Below are 15,407 nucleotides of genomic sequence, written 5' to 3'. Positions count from 1 at the left end.
TGGAAGACTTCTTGCCATCATCCAGGACTTCAGACAAAACTTTGAAAGCAATATCTATTCCTTCCACGGTTTCTTTCGAAAAGGGAAGAGGCTCAGGTAGAGAACTGGCAACGATAGAAGGTTGAGAAACATTATCAATAGGAAGAGAAGAAGTTTCATTCACAGAAGGATCAAAAATATTATTGAAAGGTCAATTGAAGAAATGAAGTCCGAGGCATCTTTTTCGTGAATTGGAGATGATGGTTTATCTTTTGAAGATGTTGCAGGAGATTTAGAAGAGATAAGTAAATGGAATGGAACATAGGTTTCAATAGTTTTAAGGTGGCTAGATTTCTTGAGAGGTTTATCGACATCCTTATCACCCTGCGAATTACAATCCAAATAAGAAACAGAGGAAACAATATTGTTATTAGAAAAGAATAATGTTTCTTACTACCTTCTGATTCGCATAATTTCTTTTATGCACAACAATCTTATGCTGCGATTTGGGAATATTAGGGTTCTGAACCGTAAATTTAGTGTTGGAGGCGCTTTTGCTGAAATAACAAGAGTATGGGAATCACATAAACAACATCAAATAAGGCAGTAAGCAAGATCAATTTCAGCAAAACCCATAAGGAAGAAAAAAGAAAACTAACCTTGATGAATCCATGGAAAACACTAGCAGGAAGATTATTTCGAAGAAAATTACGAATGATGAAGATCTACAGAGGGAACATTATGAAGATGAAGAAGAACTTAAAAATATTGAAAGAAGAAGAAAGAAGAAAAGTTGCAATAACAGAATTTGCAGAAGAACGATGAAGTTGCAGAGAAAATAAAAAGAAAGAAAAAGAGAGTGAGAAAGAGTATATATAGAAGGAATTTTTCCTCGAGAAGATAAACACGATTAATACAGAAAGATATAAGCGGTTAAAAAACAGCAGTTACAAAAGACGTGTCAAGAAACAAATGGGAAAAAGGATACGTGTGGTAAATGCAGAATATGAAATGATGGATAATTGCGGCATTTCTCACATCATTCTCTACTTCGCAGAGAAGATATGAGAAGAGGAAAGATGTAGGATCAGAATCTCGCAACAATAATATTTCAGCGAAATTATCAACAAAACAACACAACAACGTCGCAGAACAATTTTAGAAATGATATAATAAACGACGTCAGCTAAAATCATGAGAAAGATGTGATGGTCCTGCGAATTTGCGAGATTAACATTTATAGGGTTGCGAGCATGTCGCAAGCCATATCCGAAAATAAAGGACAGATTAGCTGTCATCCACTATGTATTTCCCTATAAATAGTCGCTCAGTTGTAAAGGAGGAGAGATATCTTTTTTGAGTAAGAAACAAGTAAATAGGAGAGAGAAAATCTAGAGCAGTGGTTATTCTTGATTCCTTTATCTTTTCTTGTAAGATTGTTCAAAGATTCATGAATAAAATTAAGATTGTTAATCGAAAAATGAGTTGAGTGTTAATGAAATCATATGAGGGGTGTAATGCAGGATTTCCTGCAACTACACAATGAATAACAATACCAATAAGCCTAGGGATTTTCTTTCAATTCATAAAATAAGTTCATGAATGTACCTCCTTTAAACAAATGTAAGAATTGTTTCCTAGGATGAAATCTTCACCTTTACCTATACACATAATAACAATAGCATTCATACGATTACGTCGTTGTCTTATATACGAAGTTCAAAAGATAAGCGTTATACTTCGTATTCTAATTCCTTAACACTATGTCTCACTACTAGAGTATAATCATTCACAGCTTTGCAGTTATTTTTTCAATATAGCACGACTTGAAAGATACGTTAGGAATGAAACAGTTCAAGTCAAAATATTACTAACCTCAATAGGAAGGATGATGTCGTCGTTGTAGCTTGCTACTTCTTCACATTCTTCTAGTCTTCGAATAATACTTATATGTCTCACAATCCTAATCTTTCTAGTTTAACCTATACGAAGTTGTCTCTAGTACATAATCAAGCGACTCTTTAATTGAGTTTTGATTCACTAAAATATGACAACCAAACTTGACATACCAACGCTTGGTGGGTTCAACCGAGCTATGCTCTAACACCTAGTTTGTTTATTCTTGAGAATCTTCTCTTCTGATATAAGATTCACTCAAACTAGATCGAAGTATCGACGGGATCTTTAGAACTGTTGTTAGATCTCAAAACATCTTGTGATAATCCATTGTTAATACACTCCGTTTTATGCATGATTGATCACAAGAGATTCAAGTTGTGTTGTGCAGGTTATTGAAGATTAAATAATATTTGAAGACGAAGAATATTTCTTATTGATTTTCCTATCTTGTGAATTGTGTGCACAAACCTTGATCGGTTGGGATCCAACTAGAATCAGATTTATCCGATTGATTAGTTGCGAGATCGGCATCGCTTTATAGTTTCTCTTTGAGATCTATATTGATTAATTGTGAATCTAGACTTGACTATTTCGATATTTAAAGTTAGACTGATCTAACCAGGCAAAGGAGCTTATTAGATTAAACTGGAGAGTCTTTGCGTATGACTTAAGATATCTTTATCTTGAAAAGAATCTAAGAAGTTGTTACCAAACAGATTTGTTGTTCCTTTGCTGTTTGGAATACGATCCAAAGGAATTGTACCAGTGTGTGACTCTTGAAGTCGGAAGCGCAGGGATACTGAGGGAACTAAGTAGCGAGGGGTAGTCTGCTTGGTCTCAACTATACGAAGTTGGTTTAGATTTTGTATAGCGGCTTAATTATGAGAGTATTCAATTATGAACTAGGTCTCGGGGTCTTTCTGCGTTTGCAGTTTCCTCGTTAACAAAATCTTGTTGTGCCATTTACTTTACTTTTCTGCATTATAATTGTATTATTATAATTAAAGTAAATTGAACTTTACATTAACTCCACATTACTTGATATTGATCCTATAGAGTTTGGTTAAGTCTGAACCTATTATCAAGTAACATACTTCGTTGTCGTATGGTCTCGATCTTGTATCCATAGAAAATCACACGAAGTGTGAACCGAATTGTTGTATTGTCTCGACTCTGTCCATAGACGATCATTTTCGGCAGATGACTTATAGGCTGAAACAAAAAGATTGTGGTGTATTTGGGTACCCTCATCTTTTCAGATATTTAATGGGGGAGAGTCGTACCACCTGCTTTCAAACTTTCTCTTGAAAGTGACCAAACTGAACCCATTCCCACCACCCAACCCACTCGCTGATCATATTCATGCCTTAGTTCTCAATATATCCAATACATGTCCAATCCTACCTATCCAACCAAACCCTCTAGCAACCATTCCGAACACCTGCAACATCTTGTCCATCAGCCAAAGACAATAAACATCAAAGCCCATGCAACTCCATGAGCCAACCCAAAAACCCACAACAGTGATTAAGTGGTCGATAAGATCAATAGACTTCAATCAGCCTTATAGGTTTATAATTCCTAATTGGATTATAAAAGAAGTGAACCTTCTTTTCCAACTTGGTTTACAATTGGAAATAGGTTTCAATTCAATACCAAACCACTCAAAAAGTTTTTACTCACAACAGTATCAACTACAGGTCATATTTTGAAACCAATACCTATCTTACCCATGAAAATACTTCCAAGAGAGGACCTTGCAGTACAAACTACTATCCGCATTGAAGGAGTGGAGGATATTTCATTCATAAACCAAAGCGAAGAAACCTACCTATGTTAATCTTGGTAGATACTTTCATGGATTCCATTGTTGATAGGAATTCTTCGGTATCATCCTCCACTAGCACTCCTCTATATCCTCCGGATTTTGAGCCTTCTGCAAGAGACGTTGCAGATGATGAAACTACAACCAGTTAAGATGATACAGAATCTCAGGTGGTCCCCAAGAAACTCAAAACATAATGGAAAAGACTTGGTGTCACTATGATGGATATCATCTCACCATCAACAAAGAGAACAACCAAGACAAGGGGGAAATATTGTTCTCAATGAATCTCTAAATTCTAAACTGTAATGTGAGAGGGCTCAATTCCTCCATGAGAAGAATTGTGGTCCACAAGACGATTTAGATGAGTAGATCTCCAATCATCATGTTGCAGGAAACAAAAATGTTGCACTGCAATCAACATGACAACAAACAAATATGTGGTTTCACAAATGTGGGATGGACTTTTCAACAAGTTGTTGGCAGTTCAAGAGGGATGTTAATTTTGTGGGATAAAGACTTTGTTGAGATGGATGATTCGCTAGTGGGAGAATACACCTTATTTGTTTCTTGTACCAACAAGTTAGATAACTTTAAGCGGATGTTAACTAATGTCTATGGACCCAATAATCCGGTGGATAAAAAATAATTTTGGGTGGATCTAGATAATGCTTGCAGACTTTGGGATTTTCCTTGGTGCATAGGGTGTAACTTCAACACAATAAAAAAGTGTGATGAAAAAAAGAATTTCTCTAAAATCACAAGGAATCTGACTCAGTTCAATAACTTTATTGAGCAACATGATCTTATTGACCTTCCTATTAAGGGTCCAAGGTACACTTGGTCCAATGGAAAATCAAATCCAGTGATGTGAAGACTTGACAGATTCCTAATTTCCCTTTCTTTTTAAATTCACTACCCATTCATAACCCAACTAGCCAAAGCCATACCTACCTCAGACCACATTCCCATCCTACTTGACATTTCTGATCCTAGTTGGGGCCCTAGTCCTTTTAGGTTTGAAGCAACATGTTTCTTGGAGAGTGGTTTCTTACAATTACTTGAAAATTGGTGGCTTTTTTTTGATTTTGCAGGTTCACCTAGTAATATTCTTTGGCTGAAGTTAAAAAGATCTAAAGGAAAAGATAAAGATATGGAACAGGGAGGTCTTCAAGCACGTAAATACTAGACTGAATGGCACCTTGGTAGAAATTCACTCTCTTGACAGCATTATAGAGGACAACATCTTATCTGAAGAGGAACTAAAAAATATGCTTTCACTTAAGACCGAGTTTGAGAAAACTACACATATGGAGGAAATTTCATGGAAGATAAAGTCAGAAACACAGTGGATGCAAGAAGGTGACAGAAATACTTCTTTTTTCATGAGCAAAGCATCGGCTAGAAGGAGGCACAACATAATCAGGCAACTTTACATAAATGATGAGTTGGTGGATGATAGAATCACTCTTCAAGAATATATCGTGAACTACTACAAATCTGTATTTACTAAAGAAGAGGTAATTAGTCCTGAACTTGAGAATATTTCTTTTGAAAGGATAAATACTCAAGAGAGTGAAATCTTAGAAGCAAACTTTACAGAGGATGAAATAATCCATGCTATTCAGGATATTGGCAGAGACAAAGCACCAGGCCCAGATGGTTTCCCAATCATCTTTTTTAGAAAATGTTGGAGATTTATAAAATCTGACTTTATGAATATTGTGCATGAGTTCTGTTCAACGGGTCAAATCTACAGCAAGCACAACCCCACTTTCATCACCTTGGTCCCCAAAAAAGATTGCATTGAAAAAATTGTAGCAGACTAATTTTTCTCTTAACAAGTGTGTACAAAATCATCTCCAAAGTCCTTGCCACAAGACTTAAGTTGGTGATGGATAAGCTGATTTCCCCTGTGCAGTGTACCTATATCGAAGTAGGCAAATAATCGATGGTACCTTGATTTCCAATGAGCTTGTAGACTCAAGGATGAGATCTGGTAAGGATGGTATTATTTACAAAATAGACCTTGAAAAGGCTTTTGACAGGATTAATTGAAGGTACTTGGAGTTTGTTCTTCATCAAATGGGTTTTGGTGGTAAGTTTTGCAAGTGGCTAAGGTTTTGTTATTCTACCTCAACTTTCTCAGTTTTAATTAATGGTTCTTCCTTCGGATTTTTCACAAGCTCAAGAGGTGTTAGGCAAGGTTTCCCAGTCTCTCCTCTTCGTTTTAATATATCCATGGAGGGATTCTCAAGATATTTGGACAGAGCTTCTCATCTAACTATCTTTAGTGGGTTTTCTGTAACACCTTCTAGCATTATTGTCAATCACTTGCATTATGTTGATGATACTATATTCTTCATTGATCAAAGTAAAGAGGAACTTCTTAATTTATTCTCAGCTCTCAAGTGTTTTGGGTATATTGCTGGTCTAAAGGTTAATACCTCTAAGACAAGACTCATAGAAACTGGTGACGTACCAGAATTATCTGTGTGGGCTTCTGAGTTTGGTTTTCCACAAACAACCTCCCTTTGATGTACCTTGGCATGCCTCTTGGAGCTAAAGCAAATTCTAAGCGCATATGGGACCCCATTATTCAGAAGTTTGAGGAAAGACTATCACTCTGGAGACAAATTTCACTTTCTAAGGGAGGTAAACTTGCTCTTTTAAAATGTATACTCAGCTCTCATCCAATTTATTAATTATCTGTTTTTAAATCCCCTACATCAGTAATTAAAACTCTTGAGAATAAAATGAGAAATTTTCTTTGGGAACATGGCACTGGATCAAAGTTTTCTCATCTCATAAATTGGGGTATCGTTTGTGCTGACAAAGAGAGAGGTGGTATGGGTGTATGCAATTTGAAGTTAATGAATCAATCAATGCTTGAAAAATAATGTTTGTGGTTTGTATTAGAGCATTGCTCGGTCGAACTAGCATGTGTTGCTATCTCAAGCATGTTTGTCAATATTGTGATCAAAACTATACGTCTTGATTTCTAGTTTACTTATGACTAAGTCTCGGTCTAGGATAGTTAAGTGTAGTTGAGCTCCAGACTCCATGACGATCATCTTACGAAGACGAAGAACTACTCGAGGAACCAGTGGAACTTCATCCGACTAAAAAGGTATGTGGAGACTTGAACTTATCTATCACTCTAAAGTCTACTCCATCTCCTACTCTTGAGACAATAGTCGTATAAGTATGATAGTTTTCATACATACACATTTGATATTTCGAGCCGAGTTTACTCGCCTATCTTTTTCTCGAAATATGTGTTGGTAAGCTTTTGCTTTAACCAAATTCATCTTTACCCGTGACGAAATTCATGATGACGTTTCAATCTTGAAAATAGCTTTGATGACGATAGTCGTGAATAACAATTGTTATAACATTATAGAAGAATGTTTCAATGATTGAAATGTAGAGTTGATATTACCAACTATAGATATAAGCATATATAGTGTGTTCGCACATTAGTGTATAGATCTATTTGCAGGAAACCAAGTGTGTGCATATGTGTGCATACGGTATTGGTGAAGGAGACAGGTTGGGTACGCGTACCCGTGCGCGTACCAGCGAAAGTTTTCCAACCGAAAATTTCTGTTGAGTTTGTAGTTCGCAAACTAGTAAACCAGTCACCTTAGGTACGCATACCCGTACGCGTACCCACGGAAGTTCTCAAACCGAAAATTTCTGCTGAGTTTGTAAACTCAAATCCGGTAGCTAAGGTACGCATACCCATATGCGTACCCAAGCTGGTTATTTCTCAAATCGGTAGTTCATGAACTTAAAACAATAAATTATAAGGAATGCAATGTTTGCAAATCGTGGGTATATTGTTCATGAATTGATTCAAATGGATCAAACCGATTTTGTTTCAATTGTGTCTATGAATAAAGACCTAAGCAATTGAACAACTCTTCAACTAGTTCGTATGAGTCATTTGAACAAATTATGAGAAACATGAATACGGTTAATATGAAAGTGCTCATATGGCTAACCATTGGTTAACTATTTGTGAACCAACTAAGTGTACACGTTTGGGTACGGTTACTCAAACCTAAATGAATACATTTCATTTGTGTGTGACAAGCTAAGTTTCGATCTACTGGTTGAAAGATATTAGCTTGGTTGAATCAGGTTTTTCATCTAACGGTGAATATTGAATGCTTTGTTACCAAGGTAACTTAGATTGCAAACTATGATTTGAAAACTATATAAAGGAGACATCTAGCAACTGGAAAAACTAATCCCCACACCTCCTGTATGATACTAGTTGGTTTTGCTAGAGTCGATTCTCCTTTAAACTTAGGTTTCTTCTCGAGAACCTGTAGGTTAACGACTGAAAGACTTCATTGGGATTGTGAAGCCAGACGAAACTACTTCTCTTGTAGTTGAGCGATCTGATCTTGCCATTTTCTATCGTACGAGTTCAATTGAATAATTGACTTGAGATTATATCTCCGATAGGGCAAGATAAAAAGAAATCACAAACATCTTCGTCTCATCGTTTGTGATTCCGCAATATCTTGTTTCGCCACCATAAGATTAAGATTATTGTGAGGTGAATGATAATACTAGGATGTTCTTCGGGAATATAAGTCCGGTTTATCAATTAGTTCCTGTTCACCTTGATTTATCAAAAGACAGAACAAAACTCATAGGTTTATCTGTGGGAGACAGATTTATCTATTATCGTAGACTTTTCTGTGTGATACAGATTTGTTTATTAAAGTCTTCGACTTTGGGTCGTAGCAACTCTTAGTTGTGGGTGAGATCAGCTAAGGGAATCAAGTGCGTAGTATCCTGCTTGGATCAGAGACGTAAGGAACGCAACTGTACCTTGAATTAGTGTGAGATTGATTAGGATTCAACGCACGAAAATTTGGGCACGCAGATTATGTTTGGTAAGGCTGTAGAATTCAATTGGATTCATCTAAAAAGGCATGTTTATAAACTTGAGCAAGATTTGTGCTTTTATTTGCTTAGAAAACTTATAATGATCCACGTACCTTTCTTATCGTTCTTTTCTACCTAATTGATATGTGTTTAAGGTTCTTAAATGTTTAGGTTTGAAAATAATAGTTCGGGATGTTTGGACTACATGGTACACATACCAGGTATGCATAACATCATTTAAAATCAAAATCCAGGGGTTTAGGTACGCATACCTGAAAAAGCGGGGGTCTAAACCCCTCACCCAATATTTCGATTAGCAATCTGTATGGACAAACTCCAGTATACTTTCAAGAGAATCAACTAGACTCAATCTTAATAAAGTATATCAAAGAGTTATATCTCTCTTTCTTGATTCAATTCTTTCTCAAGCAAATAGAAATCTGCGAGTCTAATTGAATACCATAGAAATCACTTGAACGGTACCAAAGACCAATGTTCAAGGATCAATCAATTTCAATCAACAACCAAAGGTCGGATTTCCAATTGATTGATTCAAACGCACAACCTGTGATATTTCAATTATATAAAAAAATATAATGCGAATAGAAATAACACAGACACCAGAGTTTTGTTAACGAGGTAACCGCAAATGCAGAAAAACCCCGGGACCTAGTCCAGATTGAACACCACACTGTATTAAGTCGCTACAGACACTAGCCTACTACAAACTAACTTCGGTGTGGACTGTAGTTGAACTCCAATCAATCTCACACTGACTCAAGGTACAGTTGCGCTCCTTACGTCTCTGATCCCAGCAGGATACTACGCACTTGATTCCCTTAGATGATCTCACCCACAACTAAAAGTTGATACGACCCAAAGTCGAAGACTTTAATAAACAAATCTGTATCACACAGAAAAGTCTATAGAATAGATAAATATGTTTCCCACAGATAAACCTACAAGTTTTGTTCCGTATTTTGATAAATCAAGGTGAACAAGAACCAATTAATAACCCGCACTTATATTTCCGAAGAACAACCTAGTATTATCAATCACCTCACAATAATTTTAATCGACGCGGCGAAAGAAGATATTGTGGAATCACAAACGATAAGACGAAGATGTTTGTGACTACTTTTCTATCTTGCCTATCGTAGATATAAATCTCAAGCCAATCGTTACCATTGTACTCAAAACGATGAAATCAGCAAGATCAGATCACACAACTACGAGAAAGCAGTATCGGTCTGGCTTCACAATCCCAATGAAGTCTTTAAGTCGTTAACTTGGTTTTTAAGAAGAAACCAAAGGTTAAAGGAGAATCGACTCTAGATAATACAACTAGTATCACACAGGAGGTGTGGGTATTAGGTTTCCCAGTTGCTAGAGTTCTCCCTTATATAGTCTTTCAAATTAGGGTTTGCAATTAATGTTAGATTGGTAACAAAGCATTCAATATTCACCATTAGATGAAAACCTGATTAGATTCAAGCTAATATCTTTCAACCATTGGATCAAAAACTTAGCTTGTTACACACAAATGTAATGCACGATTTTAGATTTGTGTAACCGTACCCAAACTTGTACATTTGTTGGTTCAACAATAATTAACCAAATGTTTAGCCATATGAGCACTTTCATATCAACCATATTCTTCTTCACCATAACTAGTTCAAATGACTCAAATTAACTAGTTAGAGATTTGTTCAATTGCAAGGAAATCTTATGTAACTACACAAGACACAATCGAAGCAAAAACGATTTCATTCACGAATTGGTTCATGAACTTTATAGCCACGGTTTACAATTTGCATTCCTTAGTTAATATAGATAAGTTCACAAACAATCGTCTTTAGATATAACCAACTTAAGTTCCCGGAAGGAGTTCTCGAACTCCAGCAGATTTTCACGGGTCGAGAACTTCTTCCAGTTCGCGGACTGGGTCGCGGGCTGAGTTCGCGGACTGAGTTCACGGCTCTTGTTCCGGTTCTCTTGATCAACAAAGTTCTCAAACTTCGGTTCAAGGAAAAAGGACTTATACATATATGTGTTGCCACACAATGCTTATATCCACCATTGGTTATATAATCTAAACTCTCATTTCAATCATTGAAACATTCTTAGAGGACGTTATATAGTTGTTATTCACAAACCATTTTTCGTCAAAGCCATTTTCAAAGTGATTGAAACTTAACATGACTTTCGTCACTAGGTAAAGATGAACTTGGCCAAAGCGAAAGCTTACCAACACATATTTCTAGAAATATATAGGCGAGATAAACTCAGCTCGAAATAGCAAATATGTATAATCAAAGTCTATATAGCAAAACGACTTTTGTCTCAAGATAGGAGATAGAGTAGATAGACTTTTGAGTGATAAATAAGTTCAAGTCTCTACATACCTTTTAGTCGATGAAGTTCCACCAGTTCCTTGAGTAGTCCTTCGTCTTGTATGATGATTGCCATGGAGTTCTTGAGCTCAACAACACTTTCTATCCTAGTCCGAGACTTAGCCATAGTAGACTAGAAATGAAGACTTATAGTTTTGATCACTAACATTGACAAACATGCTTGAGATAGAAACGCATGCGAGTTTGACCGCGCAATGCTCTAACAATCTCCCCCTTTGTCAATTTTAGTGACAAAACTATCAATACATATGGAATACAAAAAATAAATGGATTAACTTTTGTAGATCCTATTCCATATGCCTAATCTTCAACATTACTCGAAATCTTCGTTACTTCCAAGTAATCCAATGATCCCAAAGGTTTTAAGTTCAGCATCATCGTTGTTGAAAATCCGTAGCTATAACAACAAGAAAACAAGAGTTCTCAATCATTGTTATACAGTGCCATAGTATCATTATAAAGTATCAAAGTTCAATTGTATCACAACTTCGACAACAATACTATGGTGATATGTATCACCCCCCCTTAGTCAATACTCCATCTCACATGGAAATCACTCCCCCTTACATAATGATCCGAAAGCCATATGTATTTGTAGTGTGAACTACATATTAATTCTCCCCCTTTTTGTCAATAAAATTGGCAAAGGTACGAAAACGGGATCCTAATGAAATTTCGAAAGAGACATTTCATGACCAAAAGAAAGCACATATCATCTTATTTAGATGCAATCATATAGCCGAAGCTAAATGCATTCATCAAGGAGTTTATAAAGATACAAGATAACCCCTATAATATTCCACAGCCGCACTCCCCACAAAGATTTGGCAATTAAGCACAAGTTCAATTAAGAACTCTCCCCCATATAATGTCATTCCCGAAAGAACAACAAGAGAGACCTTAATTTCAAAAGAAAAGAAGGATTTATTTGGACATAACAAATCACATACAAGTATGAATTTGAATCCAAAATACTCAATTAAACCACAAGAGAACCCATGAATAATTTAATCGGAAATGCTCAACATAAGTGAACTTATGGAGACTCAAAAATACTCAGTTAGATTAATCACAAGAGAACCCATAATTAATCTAATCGGAATACACAACCAAATTAACCTCAAAGAGTAATCAATTCAATTGGTCATGCTCGACATAAAGTACCTCACGGAGCAACAACTAACCTATGAATAACTCAGTCGATTGTGCTCAACATAAGACACATTATGGAACAACACAGTATATGCACATAAAATTGTAGACCGGAGGTCGACCAAATACTGTGGAATAATCAAGGATTCATTCTATTTTTCATCACCATTTGCACAATGACATACAATAGACATAATCCTTGTGAACAAGAGATTTTAACCTATCTTCCATCAATAATTGACATAATAGGCTTAACTTTTGTATTTGTCAAACGTTCATTCCTTCTTTTATCAACACATGCATATCGACATATAAAGGACTTAACTTTTGACAAGGTATGGGACAATCACAATTCACGGACGCAAACACACATATCCCATAACAAATTGCAATATATAAAACCATAAAGATTAATAATGCAAAAATCATCTTCCAAACAATTTTAGAATTTAAACCAATAAATCTAAAAACATGAAGATGAAAACGTTGGACATAACTATGTGTAATCACAATAATGGCTATTCCAAACTCTAGTTATTATTCTAAACAAAACAAGAAAATAGAAGATTTACTAGGCATTAAGACCTTTGAAGAATTCTTTATCGTCCCCGAACTCCTTGTCGTCAACAGCCATTGGGACATAAGGTTCATGAAGATATGAGTTAATATCAATAAACCTTCTTGACTGATGTCGAACCAGGGCCTTCTGAATCTCATGAGTCTTAAACAGAAAAGCCTTTATTTGATGAATCTCCTTTTGCATCTCCTTCAACACTTCAAGAACATCAGAAAACTTCTGAGAATTTGAAGGAACAACTCTAGGCTTCCTCACATTTCTTCTTTTTCTTTTCAATGTTGGATCTAATGGAAATTTCTCTTTTTCCTTCATGATTGATGGCTTGACAATCATATTAACATCCTTTCCATCAGAAGACATTGTACTTGGAGCATCCATAGGCGTATGGGTTTGTGAGAGGAAATCACAATCTCAACAAGTGGTCTTAATATAAAAAGAAGTTTCAAGGAAGGAAAAAAGAATGTCGGGTTAACCTTTAACAGGTTCGTGCACGCACAATTCTGAACCCTAAAGAGAGTAGAATTGTCGAGAATAAGCATCCTTAATTGATAGACAGGGATTCCAAACAAACAAAACTAAGAAAAGAAGAGAACAACCATTTACTAAAGCCTGAGAGGTACAAAATCTTGTCTCTTTTGATCAGGAACATGAGACAAGATTTCCAGATCAACACAATCAAGTTGCGTTGCGGTGAACAACAATTTGTCCACCATTTTCCTCTTGAGAGGAATCCACAGACTTCTGTCTATCAAAACGACTTGACTATACTTTCTTATCTAATGGTCTTGTTTTATCCTTGTAAACTAACTTCTTAGATGAAGATATAATCCTACATACCTCAGCGGTCTTCTGAGCAAGTTTAAGTTTATTTGCTAATTGATTTGCTCTTCGTTGAAGTTTGTTGACGTGCCTCAATTGGTGTTTGTACTTGTAACACTTTGAAAGTTCATGAACCTTTAGAGAACAATACGAGCACGTCAATCTAGGATAAAAGTCAGGCTTCTGAGATGTGCAAGCAGATAGACATATGGTGGAACCTGAAACATTACATATAGAGTTTCCAAAGAATGGGTCAATTTTTTCTTCCAGATTAGTTGGGTTTTCTTCTGAAAGAATATCAAGATTGATGTATGTATTGCTACAATTATCAAAATCAATATTTTCACCAAGAAGTGAAACACTCGATTTCTCGTCTTTATTAGAATCATAGCTGTCAGACATTTCATCAAGAGTTGCAACAAGACCTTTGTTCCCAGTGTATTTTCTACGATTTGGGAACTCGTTTTCAAAATGAACAAATCCCTTACACTTAAAGCACTGAGGAATATCCTCGTCATCAGTTTCCTCCGTGTCCCTGTTTTTAGGAGGAATACGACTATGCGGTTTGACTGATGCTTTAGACTTATCTCTGGAGAACCATTTACTTCTCTTCAACAGAAGGTCCCTAAACTGTCTTGTGATCATCGAGACCGATTTATCAAGATCTTCATATGATGAATCAGTATCAGAGTAATCGTCTTCAGAGATATACACTTTCTTACTTTTATCAAGTAATTTAGTGTCTTTTAGTGCTTTGAACGCAACATCCTTAGATTTGGATGAATGCTCATGATCAAAGATCTTAAGCTTTCCAACCAGCGTATTTATGGAGAGATTATCTAGGTTATTTCCCTCAACGATGGCATGCTTCTTAGAGTCGTATCTAGATGGCAGCGATCTGAGAATTTTCATCACAATGTCCTTTTCAGGAATATTCTTACCCAATGCAAAAGATGCATTAACACTTTCAGACACTTTGTGATTAAACTCATCAAATGTTTCTTAATCTGCCATACGAAGGTTTTCCCAAGAGGAATTAAGGTTTTGAAGCCTAGCTTCCTTTTCACTGGTATTTCCTTCGAATACGGTTTCTAAGATATCCCAAGCTTCTTTATACTTAGTGCAATTTGACACATGGTGCTGAAGATTTGGGGTAATGGCATGTATGATGGCATTCAAACCGTCGGAATTTTGCTTTGCAGCAAGTATCTCGGCAGGACTGTATTCACCAATATTCTTGGGAACGTTTACATTTCCTACTGCCATAACGGGAGCATCATAGCCATTAACAATATATACCCATGATTGAAAATCACGTGCTTGAAGGAAAGCTCACATAGTAATTTTTCACCATAAGTAATTAGAGCCATCGAAGACTGGTGGTACGTTGATAGAGATAACACCTCTGTCCATAGAGTCAGATCGCTACAAACACAGACTTGTAAGGTCTTGAACGTGTTTGCCTGCTCTGATACCAATTGAAAAAGCGGTGGTCTAACAACGTTACCCAATATTTAGATTAGCAATATGTATGGACAAACTCCAATATACTTTCAAGAGAATAAACTAGACTCAGTCTTAATAAAGTATATCAAAGATTTATATCTCTCTTTCTTGATTCAATTCTTTCTCAAGCAAATAGAAATCTGCGAGTCTAATTGAATACAAAAAAAATCACTTGAACGGTACCAAAGACCAATGTTCAAGGATCAATCAATTTCAATCAACAACCAAAGGTCAGATTTCCAATTGATTGATTCAAATACACAACCTGTGATATTTCAATTATATAACAAAATATAATGCAGAATAGAAATAAAACAGACACCAAAATTTT

Source organism: Papaver somniferum, chromosome 10 (genome assembly GCF_003573695.1).
Source record: "Papaver somniferum cultivar HN1 chromosome 10, ASM357369v1, whole genome shotgun sequence".
Classification (NCBI taxonomy): Eukaryota; Viridiplantae; Streptophyta; class Magnoliopsida; order Ranunculales; family Papaveraceae; genus Papaver; species Papaver somniferum.
Note: the sequence above shows the minus strand (reverse complement) of the source record.